Here is a 12115-nt window from a genome sequence, read left to right as displayed (position 1 = left end):
CTCCGTTATACATTTTAAGGTTGACATCAAAAATTTTTTTTCAAAATTTAGCCGAAAGGTCCCAGGTTCGATTCCGGTCAAGGGCATGTACCTGGGTTGTGAGCACATCCCCAGTGGGGGATGTGCAGGAGGCAGCTGATCGATGTTTCTCTCTCATCGATGTTTCTAACTCTCTCTCTCTCTCCCTTCCTCTCTGTAAAAAATCAATAAAATATAAAAAAAAAATTTTTTTCTTCAAAATTTTAATAGTTGCAGAAATATTTCTAGTGTGTTGTAAATACTGACATTTAAAAATTGTTGATTCTGTTAAAAAAGAAATTTTGCAACCATTTGCCCACCGTCATAGGTTAAAAAAATGTATGAACAAGCTCTGTTTTAACAGTTTGAAATCCTATGTGATCCCTTTTTTTCCTTGAGCTCCTTTCCGTTTGTTTTCTCCACAGAATTTTAGCCTGATGTAGTTTTATGTTTGATGGGTTTCATCATCATCATGTCATTCTCAGTAACAGAAATGAATGTATAAATTAAAATGTAAAACTTGTTTATATTTCCTATGTCCATAAGGCTCAGTCTTGCTTTCTTTTGGACTTATTATAATTATAGTAAAAATACTATAGAATGTTTGATAATTACTCAACATAAAAATACATTTTTACTGGAAATCATCTCTTTTTTTTAAAAAAAATTTTTAGTAAATCTTTATTGTTCAGATTATTACATTTGTTCCTCTTTTTTCCCCCCCATAGCTCCCCTCCACCCAGTTCCCACCCCACCCTCTGCCCTTACCCCCTCCCCCCACTGTCCTCATCCCTAGGTGCACAATTTTTGTCCAGTCTCTTCCCGCATCTCCCACACCCCTTTCCCCACCAAGAATAGTGAGTCCATTCCCTTTCTATGTCCCTGATTCTATTATAATCACCAGTTCATTCTGTTCATCAGATTATTTATTCACTTGATTCTTAGATTCACTTGTTGATAGATGCATATTTGTTGTTCATAATTAGTATCTTTACCTTTTTCTTCTTCTTCCTCTTCTTAAAGGATACCTTTCAGCATTTCATATAATACTGGTTTGGTGGTGATGAACTCCTTTAGCTTTTCCTTATCTGTGAAGCTCTTTATCTGACCTTCAATTCTGAATGATAGCTTTGCTGGATAAAGTAATCTTGGTTGTAGGTTCTTGCTATTCATCACTTTGAATATTTCTTACTCTCTTCTGGCCTGCATGGTTTCTGTTGAGAAATCAGCTGACAATCGTATGGGTACTCCCTTGTAGGTAACTGAGTTTCTTTCTCTTGCTGCTTTTAAGATTCTCTCTTTGTCTTTTGCTCTTGGCATTTTAATTATGATGTGTCTTGGTGTGGTCCTCTTTGGATTCCTTTTGTTTGGGGTTCTCTGCGCTTCCTGGACCTGTAGGTCTATTTCTTTCACCAGGTGGGGGAAGTTTTCTGTCATTATTTCTTCAAATAGGTTTTCAATATCTTGGTCTCTCTCATCTTCTGGCACCCCTATAATTCTGATGTTGGTACGCTTGAAGCTGTCCCAGAGGCTCCTTACACTATCTTCGTATTTTCGGATTCTTTTTTCATTTTGCTTTTCCGGTTGGGTGTTTTTTGCTTCTTCACATTTCAAATCTTTGCCTTGATTCTTGCGCTCCTCTGGTCTGCTGTTGGGAGTCTGTATAGTATTCGTTATTTCAGTCTGTGTATGCTTAATTTCTAGTTGGTTCTTTATCACAACATCGAGGGTCTCATTAGATTTCTTGAGGATCTCAATAAGTTTATCGGTGGCTTCTAGACAGTTCTCGAGAGACCTTAAAAGTTTGGTTCTGAACTCAATATCCTCCATTGACAGTTTTGTCCTGTTTCTTTGTCTCCGCATTTTTTATGCTTTCTTGGTGCACCCCCTAGTGGTCTTTGTGCGCAGTCTTGTTGTAGTTAATACTAGGGGGATTTGACCTCCAGGCCAACTGGCTGTCTGGAAATCATCTCTTAACGAGATGGATGGAGCTTACTTTCATCCAAAATAATACGTCCTTGCAATACTATAACTCATTGCTAGAATGAGGCAGGGTTTGGCATTGATTCCATTCCTGATTTTTGTGTTTATAGATGTAGGTTCTGACAAACTTTTTAATTTCAGTAAGTAGATGAGAATGGTGGAGTTTTGCTCATTTATTGATTTATCAGGTATATTTTGAGCTCCTGGTGTGTTCTGGACACTCTTGTATGTTCTGGTGGTGAGCAGTGAACAAAGCAGCAGAAATCCCTGATCTCAGAGCTTACAAATTATCTCATTGTTTGTTCTTCTGAGTTGTATGTGAAAAAATGATGTAGCAGTTTTTCATCAAAAGTGATTTTTGAAATGAGTTAGCAGCTGACAATTCAATTAGAACCTCCTTCAGTTTTGCTGAGAGCAGAGAATTTGAAACCATCAAGCTTGGAAGAGGTTTGTTAACCAGTCATTAGAGTCATTCATGGTTTCATTTTCTGAGAAGCACAATAAAAAGGCTTTAGCAAGACCTAACAAATGACTGTTAATTCTACTTTTTACTTTCACACATAGGGATTGTATTACCTATGGTTCTACCAGAGAAAGATATATGTCTTTCTTACACACACGTATACTCTCCTACGCATCCACAGGATCACCAACTGGTTTATATAAATACTAGCGGCCCGGTGCACGAAATTCATGCACGGGCAGGGTCCGTTGGCCTGGCCAGTGATCAAGGCCGATCTGTGGACCAACCGGCAGGGTGATGGGGGGGGGGGCCCACTGGCACCTGCCTTGGCCAGCCTGGCGTTTCCTGTTCACTGGCCCCGCCCCCGAAGTTGCCACTGGTTGCCTCCCTCTGTGGGGCTACTGGTAGGGCATTCGGGGGGCCCCGCGCTGGCACCTGCCTTGGCTGGCCTGGGGCCTGTGGGTTGGGGGCAGCTCCTGCATTGAGCATCTGCCCCCTGGTGGTCAGTGCACAACATAGCAACCGGTCACTCCACCAGTCGCTCTGCTGTTCGATCAATTTGCATATTAGGCTTTTATTATATAGGATGTAAAGAGATTTAGTGCACGTAATAGACTAAGATTGTGGGGGTTGGCCAGGCAAGTCTGAAATCTGATGGTGAGGCCTTTCAACTGATTGGATGAAACCCACCCAGATTACTAAGGATAATACCGTTTACTTAAAGCCAGCTGATGTTAATTGCATCTACAAAATATTTTCACAGCAACACCTAGATTAGAGTTTGAATAGCCTACCTAGCCAATTCAACAGAATTAACCATCATAGGGACCTTATTTAAACCAATATACTTAGAAAGGTTTGGAAAAGTTGAAGTAATGTTCAGTAAGTATACCTTTATATTTTAAATTCATGTCTGATAAAATGTTCACATCTTATATTATTCATGTCCTTAAAATGTATTTAAATATGTGATATGTAAATTAATACTAATACATAAAGTATTTATATTTTCATCAGATTATTGGAACTGTAGATTTTATTTATTTGTTTGTAGAAAATGACCACCAGTAAACCTTAATGACAAACCTAGTCCTTATTGACCAAGCAGGCAGCTAAATCACACTGATTTTTTGTCAGAAAGTCTGATTCCTTTTGCCAATTTTATTAAATGAGTACTATGCATTTCCAAGGCAACCGTCTTCTGAATTCTAAGATAGTCTCCTGGATAATGCTCAAAGCCTCACTGTGATGGACTAAGGCCTTCTGTTGTTTTTTTTACAGATGCTCTTTGTTTTTTTGTTTTCTTGGGACTTTTTTTTCGGGAGCTATGCATTTATTTTTGACCACTATTCACTGTTTGGAAACAGTGAAGTCTTTAAGTGAAATTGTTCATATATCTCCCTGTTGATTGATCGATAGGTAGATATCTGATGTCATAGTCAAATATTTTTGAATTTATAACATTCTAACACTGGGCAAAATGCCTCAATTCCAACACCACACTTCTCTGTAACTGAAATATGTGTAAGATGCAAAACGCTTTGTCTGAGTTTCTGATACCTTGGTTAAAGAAGCTTTGACTTTGTCACTGGTGATCCCTGTGTGGTGCCCTGCAGGTTTTTACTCCCTTGAGTTGTGTTCCACTCTAAGATATGGGTGGATGAGAGGTGGGTGAGAGAGGGGCAGTGGGGTGAGAATAGAAGGATCAATCAGCCTGATGCCTTGAGCCTGTGCTAATTCTCAGGGAAGATCAGTAGGAACTAGTGCATGTGGAAGATGGTCTAAAAATTGACCTCCTTAAACCTGTGTTTCTGTGTGCCCCTTGGAATGTCTTCATGTGTCCTCAGAGGGGTTCAGGTTCTTTTAAAGACTTCAAATACACTGTACCACTTTTCCTGGGCCTTTTTTCCTTATCTTGGAGATTCTTTCATATCAGTACTTTCTTTTTAATGGCTGCATGATAGTCCACAGTTTATGTACTGTAGTAATTTAACCACTCTGTACTGGTGAAGGGTTCTGTTTTTTATCTTTTGTTCTCAAGCAGTTCTTCAGAGTACTTACCATGTAGACACAGGTATGAGTACAGCATTTATATTTAGCATAGATTCCTAGAATTGTAGTTGTGGGGCCAAAATGTAGTGCGTTGTAATTTTGATAGCTATTGCAAAATTGCCGGCCTCAGACTGGGTACAGTTTATACCTACCAGTAATGAATGAGTGCTTATTCTCTCCCACCCTAACCAATATAGTTTACTATCACGTTTTTGGTTTTTACTAATTTAATAGGTGGGACATGATATGTTGATATAGTTTTATTTGTACGTTTCTTATGAAAATGTGGCTTTCTTATAAAATTCATTTATATATTTTTTTCTGTGAACTATTTATATTCTTTACCTATTTTATATTGAGTTTTAACTTTGGCTAAATTAATTTGTAGGGAGAAAAGCTTTAGTTAACTCAGTAGGGAATAAAGAAAAGCAAATATCCTTACATTTAAACAGACATGTTTAAACTTATATTTTTTCCTCTCCCCTTAACATCTTCTATACGTATAAAAGGCTAAGCGACCGACCGTCTCCCTCCGGTACGGATGATGCACACTGGCAATCTAACAGTAAACGTTGACTTACGCATGCGCGATATATATAAAGCTCTCACTGGCTCCAATCACACGTGTTTCGATCTGTCATTGTCAATCATGAATTTGGTTGTTTTTGTTGACATCCTGAAGCTGAAAGAAAGCAGTGTCGTAGTCGACAGAATATGTCTGAAGACCAACTATTGGCACAACTATCCCCGTCTGACACTGGCCTCCCATTTAAATTAATTCGAAGAGTTTCCTGTGATGCCATCATTTGCGATGACTATTAATAAATCACAAGGACAAACTCTAGGCAGAGTAGGAATATTCCTACCTGCACCTGTTTTCAGACATGGTCAGGTATATGTTGCTTTCTTTCGAGTTTGAAGAGTGTGTGACATTAAAGTTGTAAATACTTCATCACAAAGGAAATTAGTCAAGCACTAATTTGAAAGTGTTTTTACTCTTATTGTGGTATACAGGGAGATGTTAGCATAAGTTTAATCAATTTATCAGTCATTGTTTTTATCAATGTTTTTATATCATGTCTTCGTTGTTTTATCATGTTATTGTTTACTTATTAATTTATATACTTTTCATATACATTTTACTAATTTTCTTTCATCTCTGACACTTCTATTGTAGAGAAAGGGTGGATAGCGATATAAAATATTTCTTCTAATTAATTTCCTTTCAATGTGCGTGAATCCGTGCACTGGGCCAGTAGTAAGGAAATAAGTGTAGGTCACATTTTCTTCCTTCCTTGCTCTCTCCCTTCCCTTGTTGAAACTAAGCAGTGTTTAGCTCTAGATTTTTACTAAATAACAGTAATGACTTAATAATAACAACACATAGCACCAGACACTGTTCTAAGTTCTTTTACATATATGTTCATCATGTAGCTACTCTTTAAGATTTATAGTTTTACTTGTTTGTTGCCTCTCCACTGTTTCTTGTATCCAAGTCATCTTCATTTTTAATAACATTTGTGTTTTGCCTTGCTGAAATATGTTCTCATCTAAATTATTTTTTCAGAAAGCACCTGTGGGTGGTGAACTTATTAAATCTTTACATGTCTTAAAAATGTGTTTACTTTACCATCATACTGCACTGCGAGTTTGTCTCAGAATTTTGAAGATATTCTATTATTGTCTTCTGGAATTCAGAAGTCTGATGTTAGTCTCATTCTTATTCTTTTGTAAGTAACACATTTTTTTTCTCTGAAAGTTTTTCTCTTTTAGAATTGGCATTCTGAAATTATCATAACATGTTTAATTGTTGGATTTATTTCAGTAGTCATTCTATGCAGTTTTGGTGAATACGTTAGTGTTAGGGAGGACCTTTAATTAGTTTTCAGCTCAGAGATGTTTTCTTCTAAGATTTCTGTTTCTATGTTTTCCCTCTGTCCTCTGTTCTCTTTATGGAATTCCTAGTAACAAAAGTTTGTGACTTCTGTTAACTTGGTCTCATTCTTTAATTTCTTAGAACTTTATGGGACTTACTGGTAGAATTCTTTGATATAATACTCTAACTTACTTATGTGATCAGCATCTTATCTACTCTGAGATTTATTTAGCCCATTTGTTGAAATGTTATTACTTCCAAGAGGAATACTAGAGAGAGAAGGGAAAATAAAGAACTTTTTCTTATTTCTAATTTTTGTACTTTGACCACAGATTTTATTAGCAGGATAAGGTTAAACATACTCGATTTCTAGATGTCCGTTGTATTTTTCTTAGGAAGTTTGACATTATTAGAACATAGCCCATAATTCTGTGTCTCAGTCTATAAAGTATATAGGTACATAGATCTAAGCCTGACATGCTCCTTTTCTGAATCCAGGGACACACCTGGCTATTCTGAGACACTGAGCCCTACCTCTGCCCCTGGAGACCCATCTCCGTCCTTTCCAGGCAATTACTACCAGTTGATTGGAGTTGGTACAAAAAACTACTCTCTGTCAACACCATTCAAAGAAATAAACATTCATTTATAAGGACACTTTTCTCTTGCTATTTTATAATGTTTTTATTTTTGTGAATGACATTTTGCAATTAACAGTTATGGCAAGTTTGTGTCTCATTAACCAGATTATTATCTACTATAAATATAAAAAGGTTTATTATTTGACAAGTTAATTATGTTTTATGATACACATTTTCTTATTAATCTGTTACTTGGAGTGTTAATGAGTGCTATTATCTTTTTAAACAAAGCAAGTACTATATTATTACTTTAAAATTGATGTCACATTGTTTATTGATTATTAAATGAGGCATTTTAATCATTAGATAGCTTCTTTAAAGGGCTTTTATTAGTTTTACTTAATTTGTGGGTTGGAAAGTTTTAGACTGATGTTTTTTTGTTTTGTTTTTTAAATATACTTTATTGGTTTTTTACAGAGAGGAAGGGAGAGGGATAGAGAGTTGGAAACATCGATGAGAGAGAAACATCGATCAGCTGCCTCTTGCACAGAATGTGCCCGCAACCAAGGTACGTGCCCTTGACCAGAATCGAACCTGGGACCCTTTAGTCCGCAGGCCGATGCTCTATCCACTGAGCCAAACCGGTTAGGGCTAGACCAATGATGGCGAACCTATGACACACGTGTCAGAGGTGACATGCGAACTCATTTTGTTGGTTGATTTTTCTTTGTTAAATGGCATTTAAATATATAAAATAAATATCAAAAATATAAGTCTTTGTTTTACTATGGTTGCAAATATCAAAAAATTTCTATATGTGACACGGCACCAGAGTTAAGTTAGGGTTTTTCAAAATGCTGACACGCTGAGCTCAAAAGGTTCGCCATCACTGGGCTAAACTGATGTTGTATGTTTGACTAGTTGAATGAAAATAATTTTTGTAGTCAGAGTATCTTTCTAAAGTTTTCCAGAGGTTATCTCTTTTTTCTTTTTAAATATAATTTTATTTTTTTCATCACCATTTTTAAAATTTTTAATTTTTTAAATATGTTTTTATTGATTTCAGAGAGGAAGGGAGAGAGGGAGAGAGAAACATCAATGATGAGAGAGAATCATTGATCCACTGCCTCCTACACACCCCCCACTGGGAATTGAGTCTGCAACCTGGGCATGTGCCCTGACAGAATCAAACCATCACATCCTGGCTCATAGGTCGACGCTCAACCACTGAGTCACACTGGCTGAGCTTTCCATCACCATTTATCCCCTCCATGTCCTTTTCTACCTGCACCCCACTATCCTCCAGCTGATTTCTTTAAAAAAAATCTTTTAATTGATGTGCAGTATAAATAGACTTCTGTAGCTTCTTCCTGCCATTTCTATTTCCACTAGTGCATTTACCTTTTTGTATTGCCTTTATTTAGAAAGGTCTGGAAGGACCTTATAAAAAGTCTGTTTAGCCCTAACCAGGTTTGGCTCAGTGGATAGAGCATTGGCCTGCGGACTGAAGGGTCCCAGGTTCGATTCCGGTCAAGGGTCTGTACCTTGGTTGCAGGCACATCCCTAGGGGCGGGTGTGCAGGAGGCAGCTGGTTGATGTTTCTCTCTCATCGATGTTTCTAACTCTCTATCCCTCTCCCTTCTTCTCTGTAAAAAAATCATATATGTATGTGTGTGTGTGTGTGTGTGTGTGTGTGTGTGTGTGTGTGTATATAGTATATATATATATATATGAAGTCTGTTTAAACCCTCTATATTTTATAGCTGAGTCCTTGACCCAAGGTTATCTAGATGGACTAATATTCTGTCCTTTGATTGATGTTTTCTGAATTTTGTTTATTTATCTCTTTAAAATATATTTGGAGAAGTTAAATATGAATAGATTCCATTTTCTGTTTGTCCAATTTGGCATTGTGGAAAAACAGAGGTTTTGGAGCCAGACCTGGGTATTAATGCTGATTCTGTCTGTCCTGTGGCCTTGGGCAGATAGATTAACCTTGCTGATTCTTGGTTTCTTCATGTTCACAAGGGCTTGCTAACACTTTCTACCTTATTACCCTCTCTGTCTTGAGGGTTATTGTAGGAAGTACATAAGTAAAGTATCCAGTTAATCATGAGATGTGCAGAAAATGATAACTTCTTTTTTTGTTTGTTTTTCATTAAATTTTTTTAGACATATCTATTATTTAAATTGAATTTATTGGGGTGACTTTGGTTAATAAAATTATATAGATTTCAGATGTATAATTCTATAATACGTCTTCATATAGTATTGTGTGTTCACTAGCCCAAGGCAAGTCTGCCTCCTCCAAACCCCCTTTCCTTCTGGTAATCACCATACTATTGTTTTTGGGTCTATGAGTTTTTTGGTTTTTTTAAAAATTTCTTTACCTTTTTATACCAGCCCCCACTTCCCTCTGACAGCTGTCAGTCTGTTCTCTGTATCTATGAGTCTGTTTCTAATTTGTTGGTTATTTTATTTATTAGATTCCACATATAAGTGAAATCATACGGTACTTGTGTTTCTCTGACTGGCTTATTTCATTTAGCATAATACTCTCGGTCCATCCATGCAAAGGGTAGGATTTCCTTTTTTATGGTTGACTAGTACTCCATTGTGTAAATATATCACAGCTGTTTTATCTACTCATCTACTCATGGGCACTTGGGTTGCTTCCATTGCTTGGCTATTATAAATAACACTAGTGGCCCGGTGCACAAAAATTTGTGCACTTGGAGGTGGGGGGGGGGAGGAGTGTCCCTCAGCCCGGCCGGCACCCTCTCCAATCTGGGACCCCTGGAAGGATGTCGTACTGCCGGTTTACAGGGATCGGGCCTAAACTGGCAGTCGGACATCCCTCTCACAATCTGGGGCTGCTGGCTCCTAACCACTCGCCTGCCTGCCTGCCTGATTGCCCCTAATCACTCTGCCTGCAAGCATGCCTCCAACTTCCCCCCGCCGCCAGCCTACTCACCCCCAAATGCCCCCCCACCAGCCTGATCACCCTCAACTGCCCCCTGTACCAGTGTGCTCACCCCAACTACCCCCGCTGCCGGCCTGCTCACACCTAACTGCCCCCCCTGTTGGCCTGCTTGCCCCCAACTGCCCCCCTGCTGGCCTGCTCACTCTAAATGGCTCCATCTTCTATTTCATTTGTGTCCTTTCCACCCCTAAGTTAATGTCGTGTTCTTAATATGTCATTATGAGATGTCTCTGTGACTGAGCTGGGAAACCTTTCACGTTTCTCTTTCCTTTCCTTTCATCTCAGGATAACTGAGCTCTGTGGTTTGTGTGGGACCAAAGGCCCTGGGAATACAATGCTGAGCCCTCTGAAGTCATTTTATTCTTTTTTTTTTTTTTTTTTTAAATTAAATCTTTATTGTTCAGATTATTACATTTGTTCCTCTTTTTTTTTTCCCCCCATAACTCCCCTCCTCCCAGTTCCCGCCCCACCCTCCGCCCTCACTCCCCACCCACTGTCCTCATCCATAGGTGCACGATTTTTGTCCAGTCTCTTCCCACATCTCCCACACCCCTTTCCCCCCCAAGAATAGTCAGTCCATTCCCTTTCTATGTCCCTGATTCTATTATAATCAACAGTTCATTCTGTTCATCAGATTATTTATTCACTTGATTCTTAGATTCACTTGTTGATAGATGCATATTTGTTGTTCATAATTTATATCTTTACCTTTTTCTTCCTCTTCCTCTTCTTAAAGGATACCTTTCAGCATTTCATATAATCCTGGTTTGGTGGTGATGAACTCCTTTAGCTTTTCCTTATCTGTGAAGCTCTTTATCTGACCTTCAATTCTGAATGATAGCTTTGCTGGATAAAGTAATCTTGGTTGTAGGTTCTTGGTATTCATCACTTTGAATATTTCTTGCCACTCCCTTCTGGCCTGCAAAGTTTCTGTTGAGAAATCAGCTGACAGTCGTATGGGTATTCCCTTGTAGGTAACTGAGTTTCTTTCTCTTGCTGTTTTTAAGATTCTCTCTTTATCTTTTGCTCTTGGCATTTTAATTATGATGTGTCTTGGTGTGGTCCTCTTTGGATTCCTTTTGTTTGGGGTTCTCCGCGCTTCTTGGACCTGTAAGTCCATTTCTTTCACCAGGTGGGGGAAGTTTTCTGTCATTATTTCTTCAAATAGGTTTTCAATATCTTGCTCTCTCTCATCTTCTGGCACCCCTATAATTCTGATGTTGGTACGCTTGAAGCTGTCCCAGAGGCTCCTTACACTATCCTCGCATTTTTGGATTCTTTTTTCATTTTGCTTTTCCGGTTGGATGTTTTTTGCTTCCTCGCATTTCAAATCATTGACTTGATTCTTGCGCTCCTCTGGTCTGCTGTCGGGCGTCTGTATAATATTCGTTATTTCAGTCCGTGTGTGCTTAATTTCTAGTTGGTTCCCCAATATAAGATCGAGGGTCTTATTAGTTTTCGTGTAGATCTCATTAAGTTTATCGGCAGCTTCTAAACAGTTCTTGAGAGACCTTAAAAGTGTGGTTCTGAACTCTATTTCTTCCATTGACAATTTTGTCCTGTTTCTTTGTCTCCGCATTTTGTTATGCTTCCTTGGTGCACCCCCTAGTGGTCTTTGTTCGCAGTCTTATAGTTAAATCTTGATTGTTGTAGCTAATTCCAGGGAGGGTTTGACCTCCAGGCCAAGTGGCTATGAGAATCAGCTGTGTCAGCAGTGAGAGAACTTCTGTCCTCTAGGGAGGTGCTAATCTAGCCTTTGCCTGAGGCTATCCGGCAAATGCCTCTGTGCAGGGCTTGGGCGGGGCGGATCGCACAGGATCAACAGGGTGGGCCGGAGAGAGCAGTTATGGCGGCTCTCAGTCCTGTCCCCAGGGGCTCTGCCTCTCTGAGTCCTAGCACCCGCTGCAAAGCTCGGAGAGAAAGCTGCACTCGCTCTGACCGAAGCCAGACAGTCCCGCTTCTCCCGTTTGAGTCTGGGTCCCTAAAGACTCGCCTGTATCTGGAGCTCAGAGTCTGCGACTCCCTCCCGATTTAAAACAACAACCGCGCCCTCCGCCGCCAGCCCGCTCCGTGCACTCCGCACCTCAGAATTTGACTTCACCACTGCGCCTCCTCTGAGTGTCCGTGTGCGTTTCTCTTTCCTCCTAGTTGTAGGACTT

The 12115-nt window shown here is 39.1% G+C and overlaps 1 protein-coding gene across 7 annotated transcripts in view; it reads left to right on the top strand.

Moving 5' to 3' along the window:
• Positions 1 to 12115, top strand: part of MTA3 (metastasis associated 1 family member 3) — a 179512-nt gene that overhangs the window by 58550 nt on the left and 108847 nt on the right. The gene's annotated exons all lie outside the window — the stretch shown is intronic.

Source organism: Myotis daubentonii, chromosome 12 (assembly GCF_963259705.1).
Source record: "Myotis daubentonii chromosome 12, mMyoDau2.1, whole genome shotgun sequence".
Classification (NCBI taxonomy): domain Eukaryota; kingdom Metazoa; phylum Chordata; class Mammalia; order Chiroptera; family Vespertilionidae; genus Myotis; species Myotis daubentonii.
Note: the sequence above shows the minus strand (reverse complement) of the source record. Positions and strands in the feature narration are given on the sequence as shown.